General features: G+C 45.1%; 1 non-coding gene and 5 pseudogenes across 1 annotated transcript; all 6 read left to right on the forward strand.

Moving 5' to 3' along the window:
* The first annotated feature begins 6,654 nt into the window (after nucleotides 1–6,654).
* On the forward strand, nucleotides 6,655–6,772 carry LOC122334965 (annotated as a pseudogene).
* A 2,767-nt stretch (nucleotides 6,773–9,539) lies between these two features.
* LOC122334967 lies at nucleotides 9,540–9,662 on the forward strand (annotated as a pseudogene).
* Nucleotides 9,663–12,408: 2,746 nt separating this feature from the next.
* Nucleotides 12,409–12,531, forward strand: LOC122334961 (annotated as a pseudogene).
* Nucleotides 12,532–13,928: 1,397 nt separating this feature from the next.
* Nucleotides 13,929–14,046, forward strand: LOC122334962 (annotated as a pseudogene).
* Nucleotides 14,047–16,787: 2,741 nt separating this feature from the next.
* Nucleotides 16,788–16,905, forward strand: LOC122334960. The gene has a single exon (XR_006248863.1). It is a non-coding gene; the product is annotated as a 5S ribosomal RNA (ribosomal RNA).
* A 2,743-nt stretch (nucleotides 16,906–19,648) lies between these two features.
* Nucleotides 19,649–19,766, forward strand: LOC122334966 (annotated as a pseudogene).
* The last annotated feature ends 2,622 nt before the right edge of the window (nucleotides 19,767–22,388 follow it).

The following is a 22,388-nucleotide window of genomic DNA, read 5'->3' on the forward strand; positions in this document are numbered from 1 at the left end:
GTTTTTCTTTACTTCTTCTTTATTTCTATTGTTTTATTTTATTATTACATTATTATTATTTTTCCTTTTTTTTTTTTTTTTTTATTGATGCAATTGGTCTCACTGACAGAAGTTATACCCACTCTCATTTACACACCACCCGCCAGTTCCATAACCAGCTCTCACTGCACACACACAACTTCAATCTCTCCTGACCCTTCCTGGAGAAATTTTTTCCACAACACACTTTCAACAGTTCTCACTCAACTTTTAGCAAACGCATAACATACAACATATAAGACAAGGCCAGCCAAAAATAAAGACAGACGCTGCAGGATTTTTACCTATTGTTAATCTTCAGCATCGATATATCCGGCACTAAAACTGCCCTATACACTACTTTTCAAATATTGTCATGGTCACTTTATTATCAGTTTTGTTTTCTTCTTTCGTTACCTTTCTGAGGGTCAGCTATTTCCTGTTATGTTGAATTGCTGCATTTCTACTGTTTTGTGTTTCTCTATCTCTCATTATGAGTTCTAGAATTATCTGACCAACACCTCCCTTTAACATAGGACTTTTTCTGCCCGACAAGAGGACTTTAACCTAATTAGGACCTTTTTCCACACCCCTTTCAGGTCTTGATACCTGCAGGCGCGCAAACTAAAAACAACATAAACACTCCTTACGAGTGACCTGTCAGTTCTGCTCGCTCTTCCACTACCCTCATAGTAAAAAAACAGCACGCTGCAGGCTTTTTAGGGACTTTTCATGATAGCCCTAGAATCCCCAGAGCTTCCATCGCCCCTACACACACACACACACACCCACACACACACACACTATTAACTGTAAGTGAACTGCCTTTTTCTCAGCCCTCACTCATCAGCCAATAGTGTCCATTGCAATGCATTCACTCAAAATTAAAATATCTAAACTGAAAATAACTTTAAAACAAACTAAAATAACAAGCTAAACAAAACATAACTAAACCAATAAACAAAACAAAATGACTGCTCCTTTTCTGACACCTAAAATCCATTTATATATACATTTTGTGTATTTTGGGTTCCATGCAGGAGAGGTTCTTTATAATTACCATAGGTTGGTTAATCAGCAGACTACACAAAGAGGCATATAAGCAAAAACTGCTTACCTTTTATTTTTCTGGCGCCAGCCGAGTTTGTGTAGTCAGCCTCCTGACCCTCCTTGGCAATCGTCTTTTGTCTCTTCTTCTTCTCAAAACCTCTGTCCTGCCCCACGTTGGGCGCCAAATTATGTTGTGGAAAGTTATTGTTGATTTGGGCCGAATTCACTTCTTGAGCAAAGAGACTCGTACAGCAGGATTTTAGGTGTCAGGAAAAACTTTATTCAAGTCTGATGTATGTTTTGCAGACCCCACTACCTTCCTTACACGCAACCTAGCCCCCACTGCCTTCACATGCAATCTTCCAACAGCAGACACCATTCTGTTTAAGAAGGGCACAAAAGTAACATGTAGTTAACTCATAAATGTATAGAAATTATAAAAGAACACTGAAGGAAAACTCCGTCACCGGCAGAGGTCAGCCATTAGCCGGGAAATGAAGGGGGTACCCTGGTCGGTCAGGATCTCGGCTGGGAGGCCAACCCAGCTGAAGAACAGAAACAGTTCCTTGGCGATGGTCTTCGCCGTGGCCTTCCGTAGAGGAACGGCTTCAGGGTAGCGGGTGGCATAGTCGACTATGACCAGCACATGTTCATGTCCCCGGGCGGACTTTGGCAGTGGCCCGACAAGGTCCATCCCGATGCGCTCGAAGGGCACGTCGATGATGGGCAGCGGAATGAGTGGACTGGGGGGAGGAGTTCGAGGAGCCGTCAACTGACATGTGGGGCAAGCTTGACAGAACCGCTTGACTTCAGCATCGAGGCCGGGCCAGTGGAAGCGGTCACGGATGCGCTGAGCAGTGTTAGCTGTCCCGAGGTGTCCTGCCATCGGGTGAGAGTGGGCCAGTTCCAGGATTGCCTCGGTCTTCGATTTTGGAACTACTAGGAGCATTTTCTCCTCCCCCCTCCGCTGGGCGTCACAGTACAACAGGCCGTTTATGACGATGAAGTGCGGGAGAGGATGGGGCCCAGGTCGCACTTCTCGTCCTTCGATGATTCGCACTTGAGGCCAACAGTGCTTGAGTCGATCATCCTCTTTCTGGGCTTTTGCGAAGGAGCCTCCTCCCAAAACCTGCTAAAAGACATCAAGGATGGGAGGGGGACTCACCATCTCTCCCGCTGTCCGAGGCCAGCAACACGGGATGATCCTGCGGTTTGCGGGCTGGTCTCCGTCGGAGGCGGTTTCCTCTGGGGCTGACAGGCTGGGTGGCGGCTCCAAGCAGGCGATCGAACCCTGGCCAGTCCTTCCTAGCAACACCGGGACCGGAGATCCACCAACTTCCAGGGGCCAGGTACCCACGCCGGCCGAAAGGTTGACCCGCCGAGCCGGGACTTGCCGGGTGTCCCTGTGCACGCAGGTGATGGGGATGTAAATCTTTTTCTCGCTGGGCCAGGAGGTTCGCTCGCACCAGGGTGACTGTGCTACTGGAGTCTAGGAGGGCTCGGAAGGGCTTGCCGTTCACTTTTACCTAAACCTTGGGGGCCTTTGGGTGGTTCGTGGTGAACGATGCAGCCTGCCAGCCAGGCATGGCCGGGCGGACCGGGTCTTCCGTCGGCATTGGCTCATCGCGTGCAGAGGGAACCGCTGGCCTGCTGACTGGTCGCTCCTTGACCACCCTCCAGGGAAAAGGCAGCGGCGCTCGCTCCCCCGGCTCCCGATGTTGGGCTGCGTCCGCCAGCTCCACTGCCTCGGCGAGCTCCATGGTCGTTGTGGGGTTCCTCATCCTTACCGCCTGTCGGTGTGGCGAGGAGAGCTCGGAGAAACCGGTCAACGACGACCCGTTCTGTCACCTGACTCGCTGGCGGGTTCCGTCCTAAACGCAAAAAAATGTTGCGCGAGGCGCGAGAGCTCCGCGGCTTGTGCTCGTGCTGGGAGACGAGGGTTGTATTCCCAGCTGTGGAAATTGTTGCGCGCGGCTGATATCGGGAAAGTCCCAGCCGCGCAAGAATCTCTCTCTTCGCACCTCCGGATAGCTTTCCGCCGCTTCGCCAGAGAGAGAGTAAGCCCGCTGGGCTTCACCGGTTAAAAGGGGAGCCAGCACTCGTGCCCACTCATCGGGGTGCCACCCTTTGTATTGGTCGTCGCCTCTCAAACATCTGAAGAAAAGCCTCTGGGTCGTCGTGGGCTGACATTTTGGGTAATAGCTTGGTGGCTTGGGCGCGGGATCGGGCAGCGGTATTTGTTGAGCGGCAGCGGACCGTAAGGCGAGGAGCTCCTGCTCCGATTTGCTCTATTGGGTCGCCAGGTGCTCCGCTATTTGCTGCTGACGGACGCTGACCTCGGTGAGCCGCTGTAGCAGTTCTTCCATTATGGGGGAGGAGTGCTACGCCACGCGGGGAAACTAAATGGGAGACAAAAGAGAGAGAAAAAAAAAAGAACGGGGGTGAAGGCGAGTTTACTGGCTGGTGTTTCTTCACACAACTGTCCGCATTCTCCACCAGTGTGACGGGTGAAGAAAGGAGGGTGGATTTATTGTGCAAACCACGGGTGAAATACAGGTGCAAGTGAGGCTAGCGGGGTGGGTTGGTGCTGAGGTGCTCTCTTTCTTTCGTTTATCCCTCCTGGTGCAGTGGATCCGTGCTGTGCTTGTGCAGGCTGACCGGTCATATGCTGCTCTCTGCGGGGAACAAGAGAAGAGGAGTTAGGCTCAGCATTCATGGAGACAATCTTCCTCCATGTGGCATGTTGCGTGGTCTTCTTATGCTGCGCAGGTAATGGGGAGCAGCTGGGTCCGATCAGCCTGTGACGAGTGTGGCCAGGTGCTCCTCGTTGGTTTCCAGGGCGACGCTGATGGCGGTTCGGGACGCTCGTCACAGCCCCAAACACGTAAGAACTTGCGATCTTTCTTAGGAATGGCTGGATTTTACCATCGCTTTATCCCAAATTTTTCTACTAGAGCTGCTCCTTTAACAGACATGGTAGGGGCACATCATCCGAATCGGCTACAGTGGACGGAGGAGAGTTTAGAAGCTTTCCGGGATATCCAAACAGCTTTGACAACTGATACTGTTCTTCATAATCCTGACTTTAGTCAACCCTTCATCGTGCAAACTGATGCTTCTGAGAGGGGCATAGGAGCAGTTTTACTGCAGGGACTATCAGAGGGTCGACGTCCAGTAGCTTTTATCAGTCACAACCTGTTCCCAAGAGAAGTTCGTTATTCGATTGTGGAAAAGGAGTGCTTGGCAGTAAAGTGGGCCCTGGATTCCCTGGATATTATCTGCTTAGCCGTGAGTTTATTTTGGAGACCGATCACAAAGCATTGAAGTGGCTAGACAAAATGAAGGATACTAATGGAAGGATCACAAGATGGTACCTGGCCATGAAGCCCTTTCGGTTCAAGATCAAACATGTGCCTGGTAAAGCCAACGTTACAGCTGATTACCTCTCTCGCTGTACCAGTGCGATCCTTGAAGGGGGGATGCAGCCGAGATGTGGCCGCACAAGATCATTAAGGTAGCCAAAGCTCACTCAGTTTCTTTTATACATTTCATATAGATTTAAGGTTATCATTTCCATTCTTTGTTTGGTTTATTTTCTTAATCACGTTTATAGTAACAATACACAACACGCATCTGTTAAACAATTATTACTTTATTTTGGTTTGCATACCCTTTTCATCACTTTCATTCACAATCGCGTTTCATTTGGAGTGCACACAGATGGATTGCATTGTATTTTGTTATTAATATTTGTTTTCTATTCTGAGTTTAAGTTACCGGCCTGGCTAGCATGCAGACGGGAGAGTTGCAATACTTGGGGAAATGGAGTCCTGGCGGGAACAAGGGAATTGTTTATTGGTTCCGCCTGGATGTACCATTGGCTAAGGTGGAATGGGGAAACAGAGAATTGAGGATTTTTTTAATTAATTGTTTGGGGGTTTTGAATTGTAGTTATCTATTTAGTGTTTCTTTTAGTATTAATTTTGAATTGTATTGTTTGATGTTGTCATTTATTTTTGTGTTTAATGTAATTTAACTTTTTTGTGTCTCCCCTTTTTGTGTTGTAATGGGCCTATCTTTTCCTTTTTATAAGCTGTGCGTTTTGTTTATTTGGGGAGTTGTAATTGGCCAGCTTACCCCTGTGTGAGTTCTTGTTTGGTTGTTTTCACTTGTTTTGGTTGCGACAAGTTTGACTTATTTGATTTGGGTAAATAAAGACCCATTTTTTTGTGTGTGTAAACCTGGGTGTTCCTTTTCTTGACCTCTCGGTCCCTCACAGGTGTTTTATCGCCTTTAGCTGGAAATGGACTGTTTAACGTGGTCGTTGTATATTACTGACACTCTGTGTCAGACCGACAAACCTTTTCTCTCTCCATTTACAGGAGAGTGGATGTGGTGGACTTTATTTGATCTTATTCGCTTAGTAGTTCGGAGAACAGGGTATCAGTATTGCTGGCGAACCACGTTGAACAATCCATTTCAAATAAAGTCGATTAAAAACTCCCGTTTACATGAACAATGAAACACAGTTTGGAGTGATCACGTTGAGCTGGGAGTAGTTTTTACTATTTAAGAACACGTGTCAAAGATTTTATTTAATTTTGTTCGTGTCAAAGAACTTTTAGAAGTTTTAGTTTGTTTGCCACGTGATCGCTCGAGCAGGCGTTTCTTTGTTTATGTCAATGGGTGTTTTTATCGCCTTTAGCTGGAAATGGAGTGTTCATCGTGGTGGTTGTACATTACTGACACTCTGTGCTCCGAATTGTATACCGTTGAGTGCTTTGACAGGATATCGTTGAAATGTAAATAAAGGTGCCTGATTAATTTGATATCTTTGAGAAATACACTTCCGTTCACTTGCACTCAGTGTGGCTCGCAGCAACAGCGATGTTAGTCTTCCAACTGAATTAATTTGAGTTGATTTATGTTTTAAAGGATTTATGTTTTACAGGCACTGTACCCAGGCCTCATAAAGGCTCTGAGTTTTTCTACTTGATATTATGTGTATGTGCTGTGCAAAATGTCTTATCTACAGAAACAAGATATGGAGACTGCTGAGCCCATCTACTGGTCGAGAAGAAACAACTGCACCTGGTTCTGTGAAGGACACCCTGAGTGGGAGGAAGAGGCAAGCACAAGAATATAACTATTGTGTGAAATGTAGTGTGAGCATACAGGACTGCCCTGCATGCCTTTAATGCTGTTGATCTATATCCTGAGCTCAGTCTGAATTATTCTGACTTTATTAAACTAATTAAGATTTTTAGGTTTAAAAGTAAGTCTCATCATTGACAGACCTGAACCTGAGAGAAAACAACAGAAGAATTTTCCAAACACAAGGAAGGAATTGATGTAGGGACGAAGGCGTGAAAAAGAAGGGGAAATGGGCGTGTTGTTTTGGCGTGGTGAGGGGCGGCGTAAGCGCGCGCTCCGGCCAAGTTTGCCGGTGGGGCGCCTTTTTCTCGGGCAGACAATGTCGAAGAGTTGCAGAAGACATGAAAAGAGTGGAGTGGAAAAGCTGGTGTGCGTCTTTGGCCTGCTGCCGGTGCCTTCTTTAAATAGCTCGCATTCGCGGGCTGCTTTTCGCTTCACGGCCATACCACCTGAGCACGCCCGATCTCGTCCGATCTCGGAAGCTAAGCAGGGGCGGGCCTGGTTAGTACTTGGATGGGAGACCGCCTGGGAATACCAGGTGCTGTAAGCTTTGCTTTTCCTTCACCAGTCAGCGGCGCTCTTCTCCAGGGGCCGACTCTTTTGGCTCGCTCCTTTACCCTTTTACATTTGCTGCTGCTTTGCTTTGCCCTTCTCTGTACCGCCTTTCTGCTTCGTCGCTGTGACGGAGGACAGCTCAACGTCGTCATTCTTGCTTTCTCCTCCAGGGAGCGATAGACAGACCTTCTCTCTCTCTCTACAGCGACCTCTTTAGAGCTGCACGTTCCTTTGCAACTCGGGCCCTTCTCTTCGACTTGAGAGGTTGCCAGTCTTGTTTGTCAGTCCAACCGCTTGAATGCAAACTGCACCGGGAAAAATAAATAAATAAACAAATGATTTAAGAAATTCAAGAATCAACCGAAGAGCTAATTATTTATTCGTTTAAAGAAATCCTAGGCACGGCCGCTTTAAGTCCTTCGACATTAGGCCCCCATTTGTTTCCTCTCGGGTGCCTGACTACAAAATCCATATTTGCCTTTTCCTGCGTCAGGAATCCTCAAATAAGATCCACCACATCCACTCTCCTGTAAATTTCAGCTCTGACCCTAATCAAACGACCTGAACATGCTGATCCATGTCTTCAGGATCAACGATTCGTTGAACTCAATTGGTCTATGTTTGCATTGTTTAATAATTGATTCCGTTTTTATTTCATTTTACTTGTTGTAGTTTTTAGTTTTTTTTTAACTTTTAGTTTGTTTGACACGTGATCACTCCGAACGGTGTTTCTTTATTCATGTCAGTGGGTGTTTTTTATTGATTTATTTAGTTTTTACGATTGCTAAACAGGTGTCAAAGGTTTTATTTAATTCTGTTCGTGTGAAAGAACTTTTATAAGTTTTAGTTTGTTTGCCAGGTGATCGCTGAACGACGTTTCTTTGTTCATGTCGATGCCTGTTTTGATCGCCTTTCGCTGGAAATGGAGTGTTCATCGTGGTGGTTGTACATTACTGACACTCTGTGCTCCGAATTGTATAGCGTTGAGTGCTTTGCATTTACATTTACATTTAGTCATTTAGCAGACGCCTTATCCAAGGAAGGAAGGCATTGATGTAGGCATATAGGCGCAAAAAAAGATATCAGCAAAAGGGCAGTAGTGCATAAGTGCTCTTGAGTGGGGTCTTAAGCGCTAACGCTCCGCACAAGGCTTTTTTTTTTTTTTTTTTTTTTTTAGACAATAAAAAGATAGGAAGGAGCATGAGAAGAAGAAGAAGAAGAGAGTGTGCGTCTTTGGCCTGTTGCGGTGCCTTCTTTAAATAGCTGAGTTTTGAGTTGCTTTTTGAAGACCATAGTGACTCTGCTCTCGTCTATCTGGTAATGGGCAGATCGTTCCTGGTTAGTACAGACCAGGAGAAGGTGCGCAATACCAGGATTTTGCACCTTTGCTTTTCCTTCACCAGCAAGACGCTCTTCTCAGGGGCAGACGTTTTGCTCGCCTTTAGGAACATTTGCTGCTGCTCAATTAGTGAGTGTCTGTACGCCTTTCTGCCTGTGATTGTCCTGAGGAGGCCAGCATCAGGGATCTGAATTTGATCCAGGGCATCTATAGACAAGCCAGTGTCTCTTCAATGACCTCTTTAGAGCTGCACGTTCCTTCCTTGGGCCCTTCTCTTCGAAGACCACCTTGCCAGCTTGTTTGACCATCTGAAGCAGATACAAACTGTAGAGGCTGGGAGGCCAGCATAAATAAATAAACAAATGATTTAGTCTGCTCAGAACTCAACCTGGAAGAGGATCTTATTTAGCGTTTCTGAAAGTAATCTGATTTTCCTGCCGCTTTAAGTCCTTCGACATTAGGCCCCCATTTGTTTCCTCTCGGGGTGCCTGACTACAAAATCCGTATTTGCCTTTTCCTGCGTCAGGAATCCTCAAATAAGATCCACCACATCCACTCTCCTGTAAATTTCAGCTCTGACCCTAATCAAACGACCTGAACATGCTGATCCATGTCTTCAGGATCAACGATTCGTTGAACTCAATTGGTCTATGTTTGCATTGTTTAATAATTGATTCCGTTTTTATTTCATTTTACTTGTTGTAGTTTTTAGTTTTTTTTTTTTTACTTTTAGTTTGTTTGACACGTGATCACTCGAGCGGTGTTTCTTTATTCATGTCAGTGGGTGTTTTTTATTGATTTATTTAGTTTTTACGATTGCTAAACAGGTGTCAAAGGTTTTATTTAATTTTGTTCGTGTGAAAGAACTTTTAGAAGTTTTAGTTTGTTTGCCAGGTGATCGCTCGAGCGACGTTTCTTTGTTCATGTCGATGGGTGTTTTGATCGCCTTTAGCTGGAAATGGAGTGTTCATCGTGGTGGTTGTACATTACTGACACTCTGTGCTCCGAATTGTATAGCGTTGAGTGCTTTGACAGGATATGGTTGAAATGTAAATAAAGGTGCCTGATTAATTTGATATCGTTGAGAAATAGACTTGCGTTTACTTGCACTCAGTGTGGCTCGCAGCGTCAGCGATGTTTGTCTTCCAACTGAATTAAAGTGAGTTGATTTATTAAGGAAGGAAGGCATTGATGTAGGGACGAAGGCGTGAAAAGAAGGGGAATGGACGTGTTGTTTTGGCGTGGTGAGGGCGGCGTAAGCGCCGCGCTCCGGCCAAGTTTGCCGGTGGGGCGCCTTTTTCTCGGGCAGACAATGTCGAAGAGTTGCAGAAGACATGAAAAGAGTGGAGTGGAAAAGCTGGTGTGCGTCTTTGGCCTGCTGCCGGTGCCTTCTTTAAATAGCTCGCATTCGCGGGCTGCTTTCGCTTACGGCCATACCACCTGAGCACGCCCGATCTCGTCGATCTCGATCTTGGAAGCTAAGCAGGGGCGGGCCTGGTTAGTACTTGGATGGGAGACCGCCTGGGAATACCAGGTGCTGTAAGCTTTGCTTTTCCTTCACCAGTCAGCGGCGCTCTTCTCCAGGGGCCGACTCTTTTGGCTCGCTCCTTTACCCTTTTACATTTGCTGCTGCTTTGCTTTGCCCTTCTCTGTGCCGCCTTTCTGCTTCGTGGCGCTGTGACGGAGGACAGCTCAACGTCGTCATTCTTGCTTTCTCCTCCAGGGAGCGATAGACAGACCTTCTCTCTCTCTCTCAGCGACCTCTTTAGAGCTGCACGTTCCTTTGCAACTCGGGCCCTTCTCTTCGACTTGAGAGGTTGCCAGTCTTGTTTGTCAGTCCAACCGCTTGAATGCAAACTGCACCGGGAAAAAATAAATAAATAAACAAATGATTTAAGAAATTCAAGAATCAACCGAAGAGCTAATTATTTATTCGTTTAAAGAAATCCTAGGCACGGCCGCTTTAAGTCCTTCGACATTAGGCCCCCATTTGTTTCCTCTCGGGGTGCCTGACTACAAAATCCGTATTTGCCTTTTCCTCGTCAGGAATCCTCAAATAAGATCCACCACATCCACTCTCCTGTAAATTTCAGCTCTGACCCTAATCAAACGACCTGAACATGCTGATCCATGTCTTCAGGATCAACGATTCGTTGAACTCAATTGGTCTATGTTTGCATTGTTTAATAATTGATTCCGTTTTTATTTCATTTTACTTGTTGTAGTTTTTAGTTTTTTTACTTTTAGTTTGTTTGACACGTGATCACTCGAGCGGTGTTTCTTTATTCATGTCAGTGGGTGTTTTTATTGATTTATTTAGTTTTTACGATTGCTAAACAGGTGTCAAAGGTTTTATTTAATTTTGTTCGTGTGAAAAAGAACTTTTAGAAGTTTTAGTTTGTTTGCCAGGTGATCGCTCCGAGCAGCGTTTCTTTGTTCATGTCGATGGGTGTTTTGATCGCCTTTAGCTGGAAATGGAGTGTTCATCGTGGTGGTTGTACATTACTGACACTCTGTGCTCCGAATTGTATAGCGTTGAGTGCTTTGCATTTACATTTACATTTAGTCATTTAGCAGACGCCTTTATCCAAGCGACGTACAAATGAGAGTAGGCATATAGAAGCAAATTAATATCAGCAAAGGGCAGTAGTGCATAAGTGCTCTTGAGTGGGGTCTTGTCTTACCTAACGCCAGACACAAGGCTTTTTTTTTTTTTTTTTTTTTTTTTAAACAATAAAAGGATAGGAAGGAGCAGGAGAAGAAGAAGAAGAAGAGAGTGCTATCAATGTTGGGTCAAGTGCAAAAAGCGAAAAAGATGAGTTTTGAGTTGGTTTTGAAGACTGCTAGTGACTCTGCTGCCCTAGTGGTAATGGGCAGATCGTTCCACCAGCGAGAACAGACCAGGTGAAGGTGCGCAAGAGTGATTTTGCACCTTTTTGTGAAGGCACTGCAAGAGCGCCTTTCGTTTGCAGAGCGTAGGCACCTGGAGGAACATATGATTCAATTAGTGAGTGTAAGTACGAGGGAGCGGAGCCTGTGATTGTCCTGTAGGCCAGCATCAGGGATTTGAATTTGATGCGGGCATCTATAGGAAGCCAGTGTAAACTAATGAAGAGGGGTGTGACGTGGGCCCTCCTTGGTTCGTTGAAGACCACCCTAGCCGCTGCATTCTGGACCATCTGAAGAGGTCTGGTTGTAGAGGCTGGGAGGCCAGCAAGGAGGGCGTTGCAGTAATCCAGTCTGCTCAGGACTAGTGCCTGGACGAGGATCTGTGTAGCGTGTTCTGATAAGTATGGTCTGATTTTCCTGCCGCTTTAAGTCCTTCGACATTAGGCCCCCATTTGTTTCCTCTCGGGGTGCCTGACTACAAAATCCGTATTTGCCTTTTCCTGCGTCAGGAATCCTCAAATAAGATCCACCACATCCACTCTCCTGTAAATTTCAGCTCTGACCTAATCAAACGACCTGAACATGCTGATCCATGTCTTCAGGATCAACGATTCGTTGAACTCAATTGGTCTATGTTTGCATTGTTTAATAATTGATTCCGTTTTTATTTCATTTTACTTGTTGTAGTTTTTTTTAGTTTTTTTACTTTTAGTTTGTTTGACACGTGATCACTCCGAACGGTGTTTCTTTATTCATGTCAGTGGGTGTTTTTTATTGATTTATTTAGTTTTTACGATTGCTAAACAGGTGTCAAAGGTTTTATTTAATTTTGTTCGTGTGAAAGAACTTTTAGAAGTTTTAGTTTGTTTGCCAGGTGATCGCTCCGAGCAGCGTTTCTTTGTTCATGTCGATGGGTGTTTTGATCGCCTTTGGCTGGAAATGGAGTGTTCATCGTGGTGGTTGTACATTACTGACACTCTGTGCTCCGAATTGTATAGCGTTGAGTGCTTTGACAGGATATGGTTGAAATGTAAATAAAGGTGCCTGATTAATTTGATATCGTTGAGAAATAGACTTGCGTTTACTTGCACTCAGTGTGGCTCATGGCGTCAGCGATGTTTGTCTTCCAACTGAATTAATGTGAGTTGATTTATTAAGGAAGGAAGGCATTGATGTAGGGACGAAGGCGTGAAAAGAAGGGGAAATGGACGTGTTGTTTTGGCGTGGTGAGGGCGGCGTAAACGCCGCGCTCCGCCAAGTTTGCGGTGGGGCGCCTTTTTCTCGGGCAGACAATGTCGAAGAGTTGCAGAAGACATGAAAAGAGTGGAGTGGAAAAGCTGGTGTGCGTCTTTGGCCTGCTGCCGGTGCCTTCTTTAAATAGCTCGCATTCGCGGGCTGCTTTCGCTTACGGCCATACCACCTGAGCACGCCCGATCTCGTCCGATCTCGATCTCGAAGCTAAGCAGGGGCGGGCCTGGTTAGTACTTGGATGGGAGACCGCCTGGGAATACCAGGTGCTGTAAGCTTTGCTTTTCCTTCACCAGTCAGCGAGCGCTCTTCTCCAGGGCCGACTCTTTTGGCTCGCTCCTTTACCCTTTTACATTTGCTGCTGCTTTGCTTTGCCCTTCTCTGTGCCGCCTTTCTGCTTCGTCGCTGTGACGGAGGACAGCTCAACGTCGTCATTCTTGCTTTCTCCTCCAGGGAGCGATAGACAGACCTTCTCTCTCTCTACAGCGACCTCTTTAGAGCTGCACGTTCCTTTGCAACTCGGGCCCTTCTCTTCGACTTGAGAGGTTGCCAGTCTTGTTTGTCAGTCCAACCGCTTGAATGCAAACTGCACCGGGGAAAAAATAAATAAATAAACAAATGATTTAAGAAATTCAAGAATCAACCGAAGAGCTAATTATTTATTCGTTTAAAGAAATCCTAGGCACGGCCGCTTTAAGTCCTTCGACATTAGGCCCCCATTTGTTTCCTCTCGGGGTGCCTGACTACAAAATCCGTATTTGCCTTTTCCTGCGTCAGGAATCCTCAAATAAGATCCACCACATCCACTCTCCTGTAAATTTCAGCTCTGACCCTAATCAAACGACCTGAACATGCTGATCCATGTCTTCAGGATCAACGATTCATTGAACTCAATTGGTCTATGTTTGCATTGTTTAATAATTGATTCCGTTTTATTTCATTTTACTTGTTGTAGTTTTTAGTTTTTTTTTTTACTTTTAGTTTGTTTGACACGTGATCACTCCGAACGGTGTTTCTTTATTCATGTCAGTGGGTGTTTTTTATTGATTTATTTAGTTTTTACGATTGCTAAACAGGTGTCAAAGGTTTTATTTAATTTTGTTCGTGTGAAAGAACTTTTAGAAGTTTTAGTTTGTTTGCCAGGTGATCGCTCGAGCAGCGTTTCTTTGTTCATGTCGATGGGTGTTTTGATCGCCTTTAGCTGGAAATGGAGTGTTCATCGTGGTGGTTGTACATTACTGACACTCTGTGCTCCGAATTGTATAGCGTTGAGTGCTTTGACAGGATATGGTTGAAATGTAAATAAAGGTGCCTGATTAATTTGATATCGTTGAGAAATAGACTTGCGTTTACTTGCACTCAGTGTGGCTCGCAGCGTCAGCGATGTTTGTCTTCCAACTGAATTAATGTGAGTTGATTTATTAAGGAAGGAAGGCATTGATGTAGGGACGAAGGCGTGAAAAAGAAGGGGAAATGGACGTGTTGTTTTGGCGTGGTGAGGGGCGGCGTAAACGCCGCGCTCCGGCCAAGTTTGCCGGTGGGGCGCCTTTTTCTCGGGCAGACAATGTCGAAGAGTTGCAGAAGACATGAAAAGAGTGGAGTGGAAAAGCTGGTGTGCGTCTTTGGCCTGCTGCCGGTGCCTTCTTTAAATAGCTCGCATTCGCGGGCTGCTTTCGCTACAGCCATACCACCTGAGCACGCCCGATCTCGTCCGATCTCAGAAGCTAAGCAGGGGGCGGGCCTGGTTAGTACTTGGATGGGAGACCGCCTGGGAATACCAGGTGCTGTAAGCTTTTGCTTTTCCTTCACCAGTCAGCGAGCGCTCTTCTCCAGGGGCCGACTCTTTTGGCTCGCTCCTTTACCCTTTACATTTGCTGCTGCTTTGCTTTGCCCTTCTCTGTGCCGCCTTTCTGCTTCGTCGCTGTGACGGAGGACAGCTCAACGTCGTCATTCTTGCTTTCTCCTCCAGGGAGCGATAGACAGACCTTCTCTCTCTCTCAGCGACCTCTTTAGAGCTGCACGTTCCTTTGCAACTCGGGCCCTTCTCTTCGACTTGAGAGGTTGCCAGTCTTGTTTGTCAGTCCAACCGCTTGAATGCAAACTGCACCGGGAAAAAATAAATAAATAAACAAATGATTTAAGAAATTCAAGAATCAACCGAAGAGCTAATTATTTATTCGTTTAAAGAAATCCTAAACACGGCCGCTTTAAGTCCTTGACATTAGGCCCCCATTTGTTTCCTCTCGGGTGCCTGACTACAAAATCCGTATTTGCCTTTTCCTGCGTCAGGAATCCTCAAATAAGATCCACCACATCCACTCTCCTGTAAATTTCAGCTCTGACCCTAATCAAACGACCTGAACATGCTGATCCATGTCTTCAGGATCAACGATTCGTTGAACTCAATTGGTCTATGTTTGCATTGTTTAATAATTGATTCCGTTTTTATTTCATTTTACTTGTTGTAGTTTTTAGTTTTTTTTTACTTTTAGTTTGTTTGACACGTGATCACTCGAGCGGTGTTTCTTTATTCATGTCAGTGGGTGTTTTTATTGATTTATTTAGTTTTTACGATTGCTAAACAGGTGTCAAAGGTTTTATTTAATTTTGTTCGTGTGAAAGAACTTTTAGAAGTTTTAGTTTGTTTGCCAGGTGATCGCTCGAGCGACGTTTCTTTGTTCATGTCGATGGGTGTTTTGATCGCCTTTAGCTGGAAATGGAGTGTTCATCGTGGTGGTTGTACATTACTGACACTCTGTGCTCCGGAATTGTATAGCGTTGAGTGCTTTGCATTTACATTTACATTTAGTCATTTAGCAGACGCCTTTATCCAAGCGACGTACAAATGAGGTAGGCATATAGAAGCAAATTAATATCAGCAAAGGGCAGTAGTGCATAAGTGCTCTTGAGTGGGGTCTTGTCTTACCTAACATGACACAAGGCTTTTTTTTTTTTTTTTTTTTTTTTTTTTTTTAAACAATAAAAGGATAGGAAGGAGCAGGAGAAGAAGAAGAAGAAGAGAGTGCTATCAATGTTGGGTCAAGTGCAAACGAAAAGATGAGTTTTGAGTTGGTTTTGAAGACTGCTAGTGACTCTGCTGCCCTAGTGGTAATGGGCAGATCGTTCCACCAGCGAGGAACAGACCAGGTGAAGGTGCGCAAGAGTGATTTTGCACCTTTTTGTGAAGGCACTGCAAGGCGCCTTTCGTTTGCAGAGCGTAGGCACCTGGAGGGAACATATGATTCAATTAGTGAGTGTAAGTGCGAGGGGGCGGAGCCTGTGATTGTCCTGTAGGCCAGCATCAGGGATTTGAATTTGATGCGGGCATCTATAGGAAGCCAGTGTAAACTAATGAAGAGGGGTGTGGCGTGGGCCCTCCTTGGTTTCGTTGAAGACCACCTAGCCGCTGCATTCTGGACCATCTGAAGAGGTCTGGTTGTAGAGGGCTGGGAGGCCAACAAGGAGGCGTTGCAGTAATCCAGTCTGCTCAGGACTAGTGCCTGGGCGAGGATCTGTGTAAGCGTGTTCTGATAAGTATGGTCTGATTTTCCTGCCGCTTTAAGTCCTTGACATTAGGCCCCCATTTGTTTCCTCTCGGGGTGCCTGACTACAAAATCCGTATTTGCCTTTTCCTGCGTCAGGAATCCTCAAATAAGATCCACCACATCCACTCTCCTGTAAATTTCAGCTCTGACCTAATCAAGCGACCTGAACATGCTGATCCATGTCTTCAGGATCAACGATTCGTTGAACTCAATTGGTCTATGTTTGCATTGTTTAATAATTGATTCCGTTTTATTTCATTTTACTTGTTGTAGTTTTTAGTTTTTTTTTTTACTTTTAGTTTGTTTGACACGTGATCACTCGAGCGGTGTTTCTTTATTCATGTCAGTGGGTGTTTTTATTGATTTATTTAGTTTTTACGATTGCTAAACAGGTGTCAAAGGTTTTATTTAATTTTGTTCGTGTGAAAGAACTTTTAGAAGTTTTAGTTTGTTTGCCAGGTGATCGCTCGAGCAGCGTTTCTTTGTTCATGTCGATGGGTGTTTTGATCGCCTTTAGCTGGAAATGGAGTGTTCATCGTGGTGGTTGTACATTACTGACACTCTGTGCTCCGAATTGTATAGCGTTGAGTGCTTTGACAGGATATGGTTGAAATGTAAATAAAGGTGCCTGATTAATTTGATATCGTTGAGAAATAGACTTGCGTTTACTTGCACTCAGTGTGGCTCGCAGCGTCAGCGATGTTTGTCTTCCAACTGAATTAAAGTGAGTTGATTTATTAAGGAAGGAAGGCATTGATGTAGGGACGAAGGCGTGAAAAAGAAGGAAATGGACGTGTTGTTTTGGCGTGGTGAGGGGCGGCGTAAACGCCGCGCTCCGGCCAAGTTTGCCGGTGGGGCGCCTTTTTCTCGGGCAGACAATGTCGAAGAGTTGCAGAAGACATGAAAAGAGTGGAGTGGAAAAGCTGGTGTGCGTCTTTGGCCTGCTGCCGGTGCCTTCTTTAAATAGCTCGCATTCGCGGACTGCTTTCGCTTACAGCCATACCACCTGAGCACGCCCGATCTCGTCCGATCTCGGAAGCTAAGCAGGGGCGGGCCTGGTTAGTACTTGGATGGGAGACCGCCTGGGAATACCAGGTGCTGTAAGCTTTTGCTTTTCCTTCACCAGTCAGCGGCGCTCTTCTCCAGGGCCGACTCTTTTGGCTCGCTCCTTTACCCTTTTACATTTGCTGCTGCTTTGCTTTGCCCTTCTCTGTGCCGCCTTTCTGCTTCGTCGCTGTGACGGAGGACAGCTCAACGTCGTCATTCTTGCTTTCTCCTCCAGGAGCGATAGACAGACCTTCTCTCTCTCTCTTCAGCGACCTCTTTAGAGCTGCACGTTCCTTTGCAACTCGGGCCCTTCTCTTCGACTTGAGAGGTTGCCAGTCTTGTTTGTCAGTCCACACGCTTGAATACAAACTGCACCGGGAAAAAATAAATAAATAAACAAATGATTTAAAAATTCAGAATCAACCGAAGAGCTAATTATTTATTCGTTTAAAAGAAATCTAAACACGGCCGCTTTAAGTCCTTGACATTAGGCCCCCATTTGTTTCCTCTCGGGGTGCCTGACTACAAAATCCGTGTTTGCCTTTTCCTCGTCAGAATCCTCAAATAAGATCCACCACATCCACTCTCCTGTAAATTTCAGCTCTGACCTAATCAAACGACCTGAACATGCTGATCCATGTCTTCAGGATCAACGATTCGTTGAACTCAATTGGTCTATGTTTGCATTGTTTAATAATTGATTCCGTTTTTATTTCATTTTACTTGTTGTAGTTTTTAGTTTTTTTACTTTTAGTTTGTTTGACACGTGATCACTCGAGCGGTGTTTCTTTATTCATGTCAGTGGGTGTTTTTATTGATTTATTTAGTTTTTACGATTGCTAAACAGGTGTCAAAGGTTTTATTTAATTTTGTTCGTGTGAAAGAACTTTTAGAAGTTTTAGTTTGTTTGCCAGGTGATCGCTCGAGCAGCGTTTCTTTGTTCATGTCGATGGGTGTTTTGATCGCCTTTAGCTGGAAATGGAGTGTTCATCGTGGTGGTTGTACATTACTGACACTCTGTGCTCCGAATTGTATAGCGTTGAGTGCTTTGCATTTACATTTACATTTAGTCATTTAGCAGCGCCTTTATCCAAGCGACGTACAAATGAGGTAGGCATATAGAAGCAAATTAATATCAGCAAAGGGCAGTAGTGCATAAGTGCTCTTGAGTGGGGTCTTGTCTTACCTAACGCAGACACAAGGCTTTTTTTTTTTTTTTTTTTTTTTTTTTTTTTTTTTTTAAACAATAAAAGGATAGGAAGGAGCAGGAGAAGAAGAAGAAGAAGAGAGTGCTATCAATGTTGGGTCAAGTGCAAACGAAAAGATGAGTTTTGAGTTGGTTTTGAAGACTGCTAGTGACTCTGCTGCCCTAGTGGTAATGGGCAGATCGTTCCACCAGCGAGGAACAGACCAGGTGAAGGTGCGCAAGAGTGATTTTGCACCTTTTTGTGAAGGCACTGCAAAGGCGCCTTTAGTTTGCAGAGCGTAGGCACCTGGAGGAACATATGATTCAATTAGTGAGTGTAAGTGCGAGGAGGCGGAGCCTGTGATTGTCCTGTAGGCCAGCATCAGGGATTTGAATTTGATGCGGGCATCTATAGGAAGCCAGTGTAAACTAATGAAGAGGGGGTGTAGCGTGGGCCCTCCTTGGTTCGTTGAAGACCACCCTAGCCGCTGCATTCTGGACCATCTGAAGAGGTCTGGTTGTAGAGGCTGGGAGGCCAGCAAGGAGGCGTTGCAGTAATCCAGTCTGCTCAGGACTAGTGCCTGGACGAGGATCTGTGTAGCGTGTTCTGATAAGTATGGTCTGATTTTCCTGCCGCTTTAAGTCCTTCGACATTAGGCCCCCATTTGTTTCCTCTCGGGGTGCCTGACTACAAAATCCGTATTTGCCTTTTCCTGCGTCAGGAATCCTCAAATAAGATCCACCACATCCACTCTCCTGTAAATTTCAGCTCTGACCCTAATCAAACGACCTGAACATGCTGATCCATGTCTTCAGGATCAACGATTCGTTGAACTCAATTGGTCTATGTTTGCATTGTTTAATAATTGATTCCGTTTTTATTTCATTTTACTTGTTGTAGTTTTTAGTTTTTTTTTTACTTTTAGTTTGTTTGACACGTGATCACTCGAGCGGTGTTTCTTTATTCATGTCAGTGGGTGTTTTTTATTGATTTATTTAGTTTTTACGATTGCTAAACAGGTGTCAAAGGTTTTATTTAATTTTGTTCGTGTGAAAGAACTTTTAGAAGTTTTAGTTTGTTTGCCAGGTGATCGCTCCGAGCGACGTTTCTTTGTTCATGTCGATGGGTGTTTTGATCGCCTTTGGCTGAAATGGAGTGTTCATCGTGGTGGTTGTACATTACTGACACTCTGTGCTCCGAATTGTATAGCGTTGAGTGCTTTGACAGGATATGGTTGAAATGTAAATAAAGGTGCCTGATTAATTTGATATCGTTGAGAAATAGACTTGCGTTTACTTGCACTCAGTGTGGCTCATGGCGTCAGCGTGTTTGTCTTCCAACTGAATTAATGTGAGTTGATTTATTAAGGAAGGAAGGCATTGATGTAGGGACGAAGGCGTGAAAAAGAAGGGAAATGGGCGTGTTGTTTTGGCGTGGTGAGGGGCGGCGTAAACGCCGCGCTCCGGCCAAGTTTGCCGGTGGGGCGCCTTTTTCTCGGGCAGACAATGTCGAAGAGTTGCAGAAGACATGAAAAGAGTGGAGTGGAAAAGCTGGTGTGCGTCTTTGGCCTGCTGCGGTGCCTTCTTTAAATAGCTCGCATTCGCGGGCTGCTTTGCTTCTGCAGCCATACCACCTGAGCACGCCCGATCTCGTCCGATCTCGGAAGCTAAGCAGGGGCGGGCCTGGTTAGTACTTGGATGGGAGACCGCCTGGGAATACCAGGTGCTGTAAGCTTTGCTTTTCCTTCACCAGTCAGCGGCGCTCTTCTCCAGGGGCCGACTCTTTTGGCTCGCTCCTTTACCCTTTTACATTTGCTGCTGCTTTGCTTTGCCCTTCTCTGTGCCGCCTTTCTGCTTCGTCGCTGTGACGGAGGACAGCTCAACGTCGTCATTCTTGCTTTCTCCTCCAGGGAGCGATAGACAGACCTTCTCTCTCTCTACAGCGACCTCTTTAGAGCTGCACGTTCCTTTGCAACTCGGGCCCTTCTCTTCGACTTGAGGGTTGCCAGTCTTGTTTGTCAGTCCAACGGCTTGAATACAAACTGCACCGGGGAAAAAATAAATAAATAAACAAATGATTTAAGAAATTCAGAATCAACGAAGAGCTAATTATTTATTAGTTTAAAGAAATCCTGAAGCACGGCGCTTTAAGTCCTTCGACATTAGGCCCCCATTTGTTTCCTCTCTGGGTGCCTGACTACAAAATCCGTATTTGCCTTTTCCTCGTCAGGAATCCTCAAATAAGATCCACCACATCCACTCTCCTGTAAATTTCAGCTCTGACCTAATCAAACGACCTGAACATGCTGATCCATGTCTTCAGGATCAACGATTCGTTGAACTCAATTGGTCTATGTTTGCATTGTTTAATAATTGATTCCGTTTTTATTTCATTTTACTTGTTGTAGTTTTTAGTTTTTTTTTTACTTTTAGTTTGTTTGACACGTGATCACTCGAGCGGTGTTTCTTTATTCATGTCAGTGGGTGTTTTTATTGATTTATTTAGTTTTTACGATTGCTAAACAGGTGTCAAAGGTTTTATTTAATTTTGTTCGTGTGAAAGAACTTTTAGAAGTTTTAGTTTGTTTGCCAGGTGATCGCTCGAGCAGCGTTTCTTTGTTCATGTCGATGGGTGTTTTGATCGCCTTTAGCTGGAAATGGAGTGTTCATCGTGGTGGTTGTACATTACTGACACTCTGTGCTCCGAATTGTATAGCGTTGAGTGCTTTGCATTTACATTTACATTTAGTCATTTAGCAGACGCCTTTATCCAAGCGACGTACAAATGAGGTAGGCATATAAAGCAAATTAATATCAGCAAAGGGCAGTAGTGCATAAGTGCTCTTGAGTGGGGTCTTGTCTTACCTAACGCAGACACAAGCAGACACAAGGCTTTTTTTTTTTTTTTAAACAATAAAAGGATAGGAAGGAGCAGGAGAAGAAGAAGAAGAAAGAAGAGAGTGCTATCAATGTTGGGTCAAGTGCAAGCGAAAAGATGAGTTTTGAGTTGGTTTTGAAGACTGCTAGTGACTCTGCTGCCCTAGTGGTAATGGGCAGATCGTTCCACCAGCGAGGAACAGACCAGGTGAAGGTGCGCAAGAGTGATTTTGCACCTTTTTGTGAAGGCACTGCAAGGCGCCTTTCGTTTGCAGGCGTAGGCACCTGGAGGGAACATATGATTCAATTAGTGAGTGTAAGTGCGAGGGAGGCGGAGCCTGTGATTGTCCTGTAGGCCAGCATCAGGGATTTGAATTTGATGCGGGCATCTATAGGAAGCCAGTGTAAACTAATGAAGAGGGGGTGTGGCGTGGGCCCTCCTTGGTTCGTTGAAGACCACCCTAGCCGCTGCATTCTGGACCATCTGAAGAGGTCTGGTTGTAGAGGCTGGGAGGCCAGCAAGGAGAGGCGTTGCAGTAATCCAGTCTGCTCAGGGACTAGTGCCTGGGCGAGGATCTGTGTGGCGTGTTCTGATAAGTATGGTCTGATTTTCCTGCCTTTAAGTCCTTCGACATTAGGCCCCATTTGTTTCCTCTCTCGGGGTGCCTGACTACAAAATCCGTGTTTGCCTTTTCCTCGTCAGGAATCCTCAAATAAGATCCACCACATCCACTCTCCTGTAAATTTCAGCTCTGACCTAATCAAACGACCTGAACATGCTGATCCATGTCTTCAGGATCAACGATTCGTTGAACTCAATTGGTCTATGTTTGCATTGTTTAATAATTGATTCCGTTTTTATTTCATTTTACTTGTTGTAGTTTTTAGTTTTTTTTTACTTTTAGTTTGTTTGACACGTGATCACTCCGAGCGGTGTTTCTTTATTCATGTCAGTGGGTGTTTTTATTGATTTATTTAGTTTTTCACGATTGCTAAACAGGTGTCAAAGGTTTTATTTAATTTTGTTCGTGTGAAAGAACTTTTAGAAGTTTTAGTTTGTTTGCCAGGTGATCGCTCCGAGCAGCGTTTCTTTGTTCATGTCGATGGGTGTTTTGATCGCCTTTAGCTGAAATGGAGTGTTCATCGTGGTGGTTGTACATTACTGACACTCTGTGCTCCGAATTGTATAGCGTTGAGTGCTTTGACAGGATATGGTTGAAATGTAAATAAAGGTGCCTGATTAATTTGATATCGTTGAGAAATAGACTTGCGTTTACTTGCACTCAGTGTGGCTCGCAGCGTCAGCGATGTTTGTCTTCAACTGAATTAAAGTGAGTTGATTTATTAAGGAAGGAAGGCATTGATGTAGGGGACGAAGGCGTGAAAAAGAAGGGGAAATGGGCGTGTTGTTTTGGCGTGGTGAGGGCGGCGTAAACGCGCGCTCCGGCCAAGTTTGCCGGTGGGGCGCCTTTTTCTCGGG

Source organism: Puntigrus tetrazona, unplaced genomic scaffold (assembly GCF_018831695.1).
Source record: "Puntigrus tetrazona isolate hp1 unplaced genomic scaffold, ASM1883169v1 S000000690, whole genome shotgun sequence".
Lineage (NCBI taxonomy): Eukaryota > Metazoa > Chordata > Actinopteri > Cypriniformes > Cyprinidae > Puntigrus > Puntigrus tetrazona.